The 12,721-nt window shown below is 39.7% G+C and overlaps 1 protein-coding gene across 1 annotated transcript in view; it reads left to right on the top strand.

Moving 5' to 3' along the window:
* PEX5 (peroxin 5) overlaps positions 1-12,721 on the top strand; it is a 442,866-nt gene that overhangs the window by 17,755 nt on the left and 412,390 nt on the right. The gene's annotated exons all lie outside the window — the stretch shown is intronic.

Genomic DNA, 12,721 nt, shown 5'->3' with positions numbered 1-12,721 from the left:
AAAATTTATCTGGTGTTTTATTATAAGTCTACAACAATTTAAAAAAATACTCCTAACAGCGTCGTTGCTTTCCTCATTATAAATATTAAAGATTGGGCCTTCATCAAAAGGAGAGTCAAAGATTGGGCTTTCATTAAAAGGAGAGTCAATCACTTCCATCAAAGGTTGTCCTTCTTTATGCAAGGGAAAGTAACAATTCTCCTTCCCAAGGGTATCAATGGGTATGTCATCATAAATAGTGCTTGAGGGGAAGGGAAGACCAATCTCATCCTCATCCTCCTTCTCGGTGTCATAAATGAGAGCACAATCAAATTGAGGACCAACAATTTCCCATTTCTCCCTTTCAATGTGGAAATAATCTTCAATGTCATTTTTCAAGGGGCTAATGGGGTCATCTCTCTCAAGGTTTTCAAAAGAGGATTCATCAGGAATAATATCCTTGAGAAAGGTAGGGTTGGTCTCAATAAATTCATCCGTCCCAACACAGGTGTCCTCATAATCATCCTGCCTGTCTTGCACTCCCTACGAGGACTCGTCTTCTTGCTCATCACTGAGGTCCTTGAGGTCATCTTCATCTTGGTTGGTTGACAAACGAGACCTCTCTTCTTCTCTCTTCTCTTGAAGAACAATTGCTAAGGTATTTGTTACATGATTCTGGTAGTTCTAGGAGGAGAGCATTAGTAGAGTTCTCTTTATATTCACATTTCATCTTATGAAGCTTCACTTCTTTATCATATAAGCTGGAGAAAACTTCATTAGAATTATATTCCCTTCCTACCTCCTTGCATGACCTACTATATTCATCCATTCTTTCTTGCGTGATTTGGAAGCTTGTGGGGTCCAACTCTTCGTCATCCTTAGAGGAGGTATTCCTATTGTTATTGATGAGGTTATCCAGAATATTCACAACACAGGTTATGTGAGCAAGGTCGCGAAGACGGCTAGGATCCTCTTCATAAGCACGCCTTATTATGTCAAGTTGTAGCCTATAGGAGATCGAATTTTTTCCTTGGGTCAATTCCCAGGAAATTGATACCCTAGGTGACCCAATGGAGCTAGACTTGGGGAAAAAGGGGAAAATGGTTAAAAGAGGGTTGAAATGATCACCTTTTTTGAGGGATTAGTGCCTACTTCACTTGGGGATATGGACTCAAGGATAATGATGAGTAAGAACTTGGTTTCTTGATCAAGGAGGCCTAGAAAGTCAACTTCGTCCAATGTTGAGAGAAAGAAAAGAAAAGTGACCTCGGAATATGATGGACAAGGGGGTGGCCCCTTGTTCTCCAAGTAGTAGACTTGTGGTGCTCCCATTGGGTATGAGAGCACATAGATGACCCCATGGGTCTCCATATGAATCAGAGATCCTCTGCAAGGTTTCAAGTGGTGAAATGAATGCTTCCATGACATCGTACAAGTCCTGGGACACCTGTTAAGAGTGTGGGGCTCCTGTAGGGGCTTGTTGGTCATAACCATCATCATCCCAAAAGTGGATCCCTAATAATCTCTGAGCATCCATGAAGATCCGTGGAGTGCTGTCTGCTACTGTGGAGGCCCATGGCCCTCTATGCACACCCTACATTTGCCAATGTAGACCTCTGGGGGTTAGGATCCCATACAGGGAAACCAAACCCAAATGGAAACCACTTGTAATCCTACATAAGATCCAATGCATCCCCTAGGCTTCCTGTACAACCAATTGTTAAAATAATTGGGTAAAAAGCTTACAAATCATGGATAAGAACGTGGGTACTTCATAATGGCATGCCCTTCTTTGGCATGTGCTAGTGTCTCCGATCTCCAAAGGGGGTTAGCCAAGTACCTTATTAGGTGTTTTCTGCCCTTAAAGGGGATAGTATGTCCAAGGTACATCCCTCTAATGGGGTTGCAAGTGACAAATAAGTGGAATGGAAGAGGGAATGAGAGGGGCAATCCTGGGCCACATAGTGAGGCATAGGGGTAGTTAGATAAGGGGAAGCCCACACTTGGGTATGTAATGTATACGTCATGGAGACAACTAGGATCCTCTTCATAAGCGCGACCTATAAAACCTGAGCATGAATTCCATATCAAAGCTCTCCAACATATCTTGAAAGGATTCTGCATTTTCCACCACTTTCCTTTGCAGCTCTTGAATCTCTTGTTTATTGAGCTTTTCAAATATAGGACCGAGAGAAATCTCCATCTTCTACGATTTTGCATATTAAGATTATAATGGAGTCGCTAGGGTGAATTGAGGTGCCTTGATAAATGCTTGCTTCACCCTACAAGCATTAACTTTAATGCTTAATGAAGAACTAGGGCTTCGTTCTTCCAGTGGAGTCGCCAATAATGATATGTCAATATGTCGTATGGGGAACAAAACACATGCTTCGTGTCCCCGGCAACGGCGCCAGAAATGTTACCACTCAAACCAACAGGGGACCTAAAGGGGTTCCTAGAAGGGCAATTGCTAGGTTAAGGACAACTGTGGAGGCTTAGCCCTCTGTCACCACAACGAAGTCTCCCTACTCTTTACGGACTTTCACCGATGGGAGGAGTTCCAGTAGTGTAGGGATTCACTTGTAAAGTATATGTCAATGTATAGGTGAGAAGTGACCCCGAAAACCCTTTCCCAAAGATGGAGTGAAGAATGGAGCTTGCTTGCTCTTTAAGCAAGGGACTTGGTCCACTAGGGATAAGGGGTGAGGATTTGAGGGCTGAGGGAGAAAGGATAGGCTTATGAACAAGTTTCTCAATGCCTATAATCCTTGGGAAACTTGGATTCCCAAATGGTCCTTGACAAATAGTCTTTATTGAGAAGTGGGACCACACAGGGCCAAGTGGACCCGGTCCAGGTTTGGGGATGGAATGTAGCAACCAATGATGTTCCTATCTTGGACAAGGTGGGGGAAAAGGACCAAACACGAATACTTTCTTCAAAAGGTTGAATTGATCCTATTGAGGTCTAGCCTTGGGGATGCCTAGGGACAATTCGATCCTAGCCATGACTTGAGATTCCTGAAGATTCCACCTTTAGAATTGCCTCAAATTTGGAAGAGAGGGAGGGGACCCACCAACGCAGTAGCCTATAGGAGATCAATTTTTTTCCTTAGGTCAATTCCCGAGAAATTGATGCCCTAGGTGACCTAATGGGGCTAGACTTGGGGAAAATGGTTAAAAGAGGGTTGAAATGATAACCTTTCTTGAGGGATCAGTGCCTAGTTCACTTGGGGATATGGAGTCAAGGATAATGATGAGTAAGAACTTGGTTTCTTGATCAAGGAGGCCTAGAAAGTCAACTTCGTCCAATGTTGAGAGAGAAAAGAAAAGTGACCTTCAAACATTTATACTTCAAAGCAAATGATGCAAGCTTCTCGGGATAAATAAATCTCTAGTACATTTCATTCGTATAACATTGGCCCATACATTAAATTAGCTAAAACATGCTCAATTCCACATTTCGACAATGCAACAACTAGCCCTAATTTTAGCAGTATGCAACAACAAGAATAATAGCATCAAAATTTACTTACGGCGTTATAGAGTATATCCAACCAACATTTCGTTTGCTCAATAAGCTTTAAGACGAGAAATAACCAAAATCCATACATCAAAATTCATCCATCTCCAAAAATATCCACCAAGGAAAAAGTGCAAAAATACTCTATGATTAGAGAGATTCCAAGTCAAGTGATGATACAAATGAGTGTATCTAACATCAATATATAGCCTCCTAAGGAGTTCAAATTAGCCTATGGGCCTACATTAGCCCCTAATGATAAAATAATGTGCAAATAAAACCCTATTGGTGACAAGCCCACCAAACTAGCTCATAAGTGTAAAAATAAGCTTCACAGGGGGCCAAATAATAACATGTGCATGTCGTAGGGCCCTCTAAAGGCTCAATAATAACCTGAAGTGCCATATTGAGGAATAAATTCCTTGGAATGTGATGGATAAGGTGGTGGCCCCTTGTTCCCCAAGTAGTAGACCCGTTGCTTCCATTGGGTGTGAGAGCACGTAGATGACCCCATGGGTCTCCATATGAATCGAAGATCGTCTGCAAGGTTCCAAGTTGTGGAATGAATGTTGCCATGACATCGTACAAGTCCTGGGACTCTTGTCAAGAGTGTGGGGCTTCTGTGGGGGCCTGCTGGGCATAATTTAGCAAGCATATCATCATCATCCCAAAAGTGGATTGCTAGTAAATTTTGAGCATCCATGAAGATCCGTGGAGTGCTGTCTCTACTATGGAGGCCCATGGCCCTCTATGCACACCCTACATGTGCCAATGTAGACCTCTGGGGGTTAGGATGATAGGATCCCATATAGGGAATCTAAACCCAAATGGAAACTACTTGTAATCTTGCATAAGATCCAATGCGTCCCCTAGGCTTCCAGTACAACCACTCATTAAAATAATTGGGTAAAAACCTTACAAATCATGGATAACAACGTGGGTACTTCATAATGGCATGCCTTTCCGGAGTGGGCTTTGGCATGTGCTAGTTTCTCCAAGCTCCAAAGGGAGTTAGCCAAGTACCTTATTAGGTGTCTTCTGCCCTTAAAAGGGGATAGTATGTCCAATGTACATCCCCTCTAATGGGGCTGGCAAGTGACAAATAAGTGGAATGGAATAGAGAATGAGAGGGATAATCCTGTGCCACATAGTGGGGCATAGGGGTAGTTAGATAAGGGGAAGCCCACACCTAGGTATGTAATGTATAGGAGGGAGCAATTGTGGTACATGAGGTGCCTCGACCTTGATTTTTCTTTAATTAATTGCTCAAGCCTCAAAGGACAAGAGCATGATGTGCAAGATATAACAATGATTACCCCCTTTTAGGTAGGGCGGTTTATTGCCCTCTAGGGGTTGGGACAATCATGGGTTCCTGAATGATAGAGGAGGGTCATCTAGGGCTTATGGAACCAGGGTGATGGCCAATGATTGGGGTAGAGCTCATGTAATGGCTTTTGCCCACGTGTTAATTATTTTTGTCCCGCCCATCTTATGCATTTTGTGGTACAATTTCCTGTTAAGTGTGGCCATTTATGCTTTTCACTTTTTCTTTTAATTGCCTCAACCTCTGGGGCATCATTTTAGGCTTGACCCAAGGTGGGGGAAAGGGGATAGGGAGGCTAGCCCTATGTGGACCCAGGTGGGAGAAAAGATGAATGGGGGTATAGTGAGTGGAAAGGGAGTGATATGTGCGGATAAAGGAGTAGAACCACACACCCAAAATTGGGGTTTCCCTAGTAGTACCACCCTAGAACCAGATGGTCAATAAAGGAGATCCCATGGGACTAAGATCCAAGGGTAGCAACCAAAAGAGATCAAGGCGACATGAGCACAAGCTAAGCCCATTCTTTCTGCCAAATACCCCCATCAATCCATACCCAGAAGTATCCATGATAAGTAAACCCATTACTCAATTACCAAATGACAAGATATACCTTTAGATTCGGGAGGCCCACCTTCAAACATACGATCAATACAAGTGGGTGAGGGACCACATAGCTTGCTCAGGTGGCAAAGAAATGGCACAACGAGCTAATAGGAGGCATCAAGGGGCCGCTAGCTGCCGATTGAGGCTCATCATGGAGAAAAAATTCTCTTGGGGATATCACCCACAAAGTGGTGGGTAATAGGGCCAACTATCGCACTGAGTGGAATCTCACCCTCATTGAAGGAACCTCATAAAGGGTTTGTCCAACAATTGGGTTTGATTAACACTTGATACTAATAAAGGAACATATGCAGTCTATCACCTTGATCTCTCCTTCCACATGACTGTTATCCCTTAGTGGATCAACTTAGTTGCCTTGCATTAACCCGAGAGAACCTATCTTTATTCTATGAAATACCTATCGCATCAAGTAAGATGTGAAGGCATAGAAAAATTAAAATAAATCCACAAAAATGTTTGCACTTGGAAAATAATTTTATTAAATGGAATAATGATTATCATAGTTCAACAATCTTTAATGGGAGGAGGATTTAGCTTTATATAATTTTTCTTGTAACAACTAGTTCGACTTGCTCCCAATTATTATTATTGGACTTGTCATTTACATGTTGGAGACTAAGTCACTTTTTATGAAAATATTTTTTTGCATTAAAATAATTATTTAACCCACAAGAGGCTTGACTTGGCTTGAAGAGGCAACGTTGGGTCCTTGGATTCCTATGTGTGGTTTTATTTGACTTCGACTGAGCTAAATGAAAAGAATAGAAGCCCAATGACTAGCTTAGGTTGCTCCAACTGATACTTTGACCTTTCTTTGACTACCCTGTGTGATTTTGCATGTGTTTTAACTAACGTCAAAAACTGCTTTGTGGAGAAAATGCCCTACAAGGATAGCCCAATGTTTTGCTTGAGGAAGGTGGGCCACGTCATGATGATTCCAATGATCTATTACTTGCCCAATTTGGACCTAGGATGTTAACTCTATGTATGCTTGAATCTTGCCACATGTGAGTTGGAAACGAGTTTGATTTTTGCTTGTATGTGTAATGCCATGCTTAATTGATGGATTCTGGCATTTGGTTTTTGTTGGGAGCATGAATCACTTCAACTTTGACATAAAGTATGTCTATGCATATCAAAGAATGACCTTCTTTGGCCTTTTTTACCTCCCACGTGGCTAGGAGAGAGTACAACTAACTTGGGGTGGTGATTTTTCCTTGATGCCTTATTTATTTGCCAAAATTTCGATGTGGCATGTAAAGTATGCATCATGCCGATCACCATGAGCCCTTGTTGAATTTTTATAGTTGGGACCCTATGCATTGGGATCTGTGCAGTACCCCTTAAAACATGGAATGCTGTGAACTATGAGACTGCCATGTGTAGAACTAAATTATATTGTACCATGGTCAAGTGAGATGCATACAAACTCTATGCCTTTAACTTCTTTTTGATTGTGAGCTGCCAAGTTCTGTGGATTTGTAGGCAGAGTCACAATGTTCTTGACAATATCCTGAGTGGTCAAATGAGATGCATACAAACTCTATGCCTTTAACTTCTTTTTGATTGTGAGCTGCCAAGTTCTGTGGATTTGTAAGCAGAGTCACAATGTTCTTGACAATATCCTGAGATCATTCTCTTTTAGGAAGAGTGTAACTCTCACTTTGTATGCAGCAAAGTTCAAGGCACCATCAAATCTATCTTCAAATTGGGGGCCTGTTGCTGTCCTCTCTGAGATCTATTGCACAAACTCTCAAATCAAAAACTTTGGAATTTTCTTACTGTTCAGTGTTGGGTATTCTTGCCTGCAATAGATTTACTGAAGCAAATCTCTAAGAATCTCAATCAGAGATCAAACTCTCATACCATGTTAGAATTTCACACCCTAGGTGACTAATATCCTTATGATCTCAATCAAACTAGAAGACAGATGAATTTAATGGATGCTGAAATTAAATTTTCTACGGTAGCATCAATCCCACAATAGGTAGAAATTAAGCAGTGAAAGCATAAAAATTAATTTCACACACATATAGGTAATTACTCCTTCAAATAAACTTTTCATTCCTTTTAGGGTTTAGGGTTTTTGCTTTTAAAGTGGTAGCCTTTTTTTTCCAAGTCTGTTTTTTTCACTTTTCTTTGGCTTATTTCTGCTGGCTGTTTCTTGCAGACCAAAATCAAATGATAAATAGCAAGCAGAAATATTGACCTTTCCTTGAGTAATGGTTTTTGTGGTGCCATTCCCGTTATGCATGGTTTTTAGCCAGAAACAACATCCTCAGGTGGCATTCTGGTAACAGGGTTGTGGACATTGGAATGCCTTGTGAATACAACTTGGTTATTGGCGTAACGTCCCAACATGCCACATTCTTTTTTGACATCCTCATGTTATCTATGACCATGTTCCCCAAATGATTTGAAATTGAGGTACCCTATATGATAGATATTTAGACTTCCACTAAAGACATTACGTGATACAGGTCATTTGGTAACAAAGACACCAAAATGGTAATTTAACCCAGGATTGGAAAATATCAGTGTTGCGAACATCGCGATCGGGATTATATTGGCGAGGGTCCGAAAGCGGAAAAAATCGACAAATACAGAAATATTCATTTTTTTTCAAATTTTTAATATCTAAAGCATCTACAACATAAAATAAATGCATTGACACATAAATATGATAAACGAACTAATATTAAAAGATGTGTAATATCATTTCTAGTGCTACATCACACATAACAGTGAATCATGTCCCGAATGCTAAGTCCTAAGTCCCAACTCAGCCTCAAAATATCAACAAAAAATATAATAATGTATCTCATATCATGAGTTATAATGTCATATACAATGAAATGAACCAAATAACTAATACTACTGATTTCCTTTGCCCCTCTTGCGAGAAAATGCAATAGCTTTCCCTCTAGATGTAGATGGTGGTGGAGTTAGTAGTGGACTCTGCTGTGCTTTAGAAACTGAAGACTAGGCGCTGTAGGAGGTAGACCACGCCCTCTACTAGTGACAGGGGTAGTCTGGGTAGGTGGTGTCACCTCCTCCTCCTATTCCTCCTCCTCCTCCTCCTCCTCTACCCCCTCCACTACCTCCTGCTCTAACCAATCAGCGACTGACTCCATGAGAGGCCTCTCGACCTCAACCCTCCATGCATCAGTGGTGTCAATCCCATCCAATGAGATGGCCTCCACATCAGGTGTCCTCTCAAGTTGCCTCACCCACAATCGAAGATTGTAGTAGACGTAGACCATGTCATTAAGTCGTTGGGACTCCAACCTGTACAAGGGTCATAAATTAATAAATTATAAATAATAAAATAATAATTATAAAAAATATTATTTAATGAATTCAAAAAATTAATTGGAAATTTGGAATATTTTAAGTTTTAACCTGTTGCACTTCTTGGTGTGTATTTTTTCAAATACACTCCAGTTGCGCTCGCATCTTGAGGAGCTACATGTTTGGCTGAGCACTCAAATGGAAAGCCTTCAGAGATTGGGTACTCTGCCACCATAGCTTCTCCACCATGCATCTACAACAAATAAGATAAACATAAGAAAAAAATGAAATTTGAAAGTTGAAGCAAAGTATGAAGTTATGAACTTGAAGAGAATGAAATTTGAAACAAACTAATAAAACATATCTGGCATTTTAATCTTCCTATCAACCACAACGATGTCAAACCTAAATGTGCCAACTGCCATCTTGTATATCTCCATTTCTTTGGAGATTTCTGTACGTTCTGCTGGAGATGGTACCATCGTCTGAGCGCAAGTGAAGAATCCATCCATGACCTCAACATCAAATAAGAAATCATAGGAGTAAGCAAATGCGGGGTTCAGGTAGATCCTTGCAGCATGAATGAGAGTGTATCGTCATCGCTCATCAATCACTTCCCATAGGAGTTGTTGTTTCTGAAACCCTTCATCCCCCTTATCATCATAGTAGGTCCGAATGGATTCTTTGGCCCTATCCATGGCCTCATACAAGTAGCCCATTGCGGGCTTGTTTCCAGCAACTAATCGAAGAACCTTTACCATAGGGTTCAATAATGTTCCACACCTCTTGCACTCCCGTCTAGAAGCTTTCCTGGTATGAAACTAATTTGCATATGGCTTCTCCCTCTAGTTTGCGGCTAAATGCCAAAGCACGCCATTCATCTGAAAGAAACATACTCTTCACATCCCACATAAAATTCAAGAGGGATTGAAGAGATATGAAATTGGTGGCAAACCGTGTAATGGCAGGGCATACCAACTCCTTGTTGTTGGTGAATGTTCTCATTAAATGAAGTACAAATGCATGATTATATATAAATTTTGTAATGCTTTTTGATGACTCAACAATATCTTTGACAAAATGAATTTTTCCTATGTCCTCCAACATCAAATCAATGCAGTGTTCATCACAAGGTGTCCAAAATAAGGTAGGATGCCTCTCCATAAGCATCTTGCCAGCAACAACTTAATTTGTAGTATTGTCCGTTATGACTTGGACAACATGTTCTGGACCCACCTCCATAATAAACACATCTAACAAATTACATAATAACCTTGCATCTTTGATATGTGCAGATGTATCAACATATTTCATAAACATTGTCCCCTTGAGACAATTAACCAAGAAGTTTATAAGGCTTCTACCCTTTCGATTGGTCCAACCATCTGACATCACAGTGCATCCTGTGTGTGCCCATGATGCCCTAAACTCTTCCAATCTCTTGATGTAGTCAATCTTTTCATTTTGAAGAATGCGCCCTCTAAAGTCATCATAAGAAGGGACTTTGTACCCCGGGCCAACAACAGTGATAACATCAACCGCTGGCTGGAAAAATGGATTGTTCTTTGCAACGCTGAAAGGAATATCATTACAAAAAAGAAACTTGCCCAACAACTTGTCAGCTTCTTCTTTCTCCCTTTTCTTAATAATTGAAGAGATAAATGGTTGTGAACCAGGTGTTGTTCTAGGAACAAAAAATGATGAGACAACTACATGGTTGGTTGTAATATTTATGCTGAAGTAGAACCAGTACCACTCTCATGTTCACCTCCCAATCCTGACACTCTACTCCTTGCTAGTTGACTCTTTAGAGTTGACTTGGACAATTTGGTTTGCTCTATTTCTTCCAATGATCTGAGGGCTCTTCGGATGATTTCTGGATTTGTATTTGTGCAAGGTCCTATCTTATGTCCAGGAATTTGTGCAAGGTGATATTTCAATCTGTATACCTCCCTGTCATATGATGCCCACATAACTTGCAAGTCAAGTTTGATCTGTCAAACCCTCCATCAGGTTCACCAAATTCCCAAAGAGGGTCCAATTCCCTTAGCATGTTTGTAACTTTGTTGAACTCTTGAGATTTAATGTAAGATGAAGTTTGAAGTTGAACCTAGGGCACAAGAAGAATTGCACGTTAAAAAAATAAAAATAAAATTTACAGACAACATATCGAATTTTTGACAAAAAAACTTCAACTCAATGCAACAATCATGTAAAAAATACACATTCAAACCCAAGCAAAAATGATGGAAAAAAACTAGGGCACAAGAATAAATTAATCTAATAAATCTAACAATCAAGTTTTTGCATTTTTGATCAAAATAAACCCTCTCCACTATATGCAACAAAAATGAAAAAAAAAAACACAATCAAATCCAATAAAAAATCATTGAAAATAAATGGGTAATAGAAACCCAAGGAAAAACAAGAAAAAACCAAAAAAAAATGCCAATTTTGATGCCCATACCTAAAAACCATGCTTTTCTGAAAAAACTTGGTTCAAACTTGAATTTTTCTTGCTTGGGATGCTAAACTCTTTCACTTTTCTCTCTCTTGCCCTTGTAGATGACTTCTCCTCCTTCTTAGCTCTCACTATTGCTCTCTCTTTGAAAAAATGAGAAAAAAACCACAAAATTGCATTTGTAAGTCGCTGTTTTCACCTGCCACGAATTTTTCAGATCAGATCGCGATTTTTTGAAAATAAAAAAATTGCTGAAAAAATCGGCTGAAAGTTCGATGGAAGTTCATCTTTAATATTACAGCAAGCTGCCAAGAACCATCTGCAGTAGTGCCATGGAGTCTACTGGTTAGCGAGATCATTAGTAAAAAGTTAAAACCTGCTGAAATGTACATGAAAGCCTGAGATAGCTCAAGTAAGATTTCTCCTTTGTTTTCTAGTATCCAAGACAATTTGGAAAATTCAGCTTGTTTTGTACATGATTTTTTTGCTATTTTACATAACTTGCTTGGTCTATATCTAAGGAGATATTTTGTGTGTTTCCTTTTATAATCTTTTTAGTTGTAATGTTGTCAATTATATATCTAAACTATGGTCTAGTGGTAAGCGAGATCATCAGTAAAGACCTGCTAAAATGTGCATGAAAGTGTGAGATAGCTCAAGCAAGTTTTCTATTGTGCAAGTCAACTTGGAAAATCCAGCTTGGTTTATATATGATTTCTTTGCTATTTTACATAACTTGCTTGGTCTATATCTAAAGGAGATATTTTGCGTTTTTCCTTTATGGTCTTTTTAGTTGGAAGCAGCCAATTTTATATCTAACTTATGATTCTATGGTTATGTCCCCTATATTTGTTTGCAACAGCTCGGTTTCATCTGTATGTGCACATTTATATATTTACTTTAGCTTGGCACAAAATGGAATCTAGTTTTACTCAATTTTATCAGAACTGTACTAGTCATTGAAACGATGGACCCCAAAACTGTTAACTGGATTGGAACCAGAGAATAACTAGTTCACCAAAAAATACATAAATATACATATTTTGAACAATACATATATATATATATATATATCCAAACCATTGTACAAAATTATGCAATGTTCCTCATATATATAGCAAGGGTGCATATAACCAAAATAGCATTTAGAGCAATCCATCTCTGAACCAAAAATACATCAACAAAGAGGCTTTGGATGGCCTTTAGAGTTTAAAAGAAAAAATCATGCTACAAAAAAGTACCCACATATCATCAAAATCATTGCCTTCCAAGGGTCCTTAGTCGCATTGCATGGAACCGGCTGGTTCCATGAAAAACGGCCGGTTCGGTACAGAACCAGCCTTTTCCAGTTCTGTGCCACTGGTTGGACCTGTCTGAGCCTGAAAATGGCCGGACTGTCCAGTTCAACCAGTTCTGGCCGGGTTCTGATAACATCGGTTTTACTGCTGTCATTCTTACATTTAGGATTTGAATGCTATATAAGTTTTGTTAGTTGTTTTGCTGAATGCACAATTATTTTGCT

This window comes from Pinus tabuliformis, chromosome 9 (genome assembly GCF_031772625.1).
Source record: "Pinus tabuliformis cultivar Carrire ecotype Pingquan chromosome 9, CPIR1, whole genome shotgun sequence".
NCBI classification, from domain to species: domain Eukaryota; kingdom Viridiplantae; phylum Streptophyta; class Pinopsida; order Pinales; family Pinaceae; genus Pinus; species Pinus tabuliformis.
Note: the sequence above shows the minus strand (reverse complement) of the source record. Positions and strands in the feature narration are given on the sequence as shown.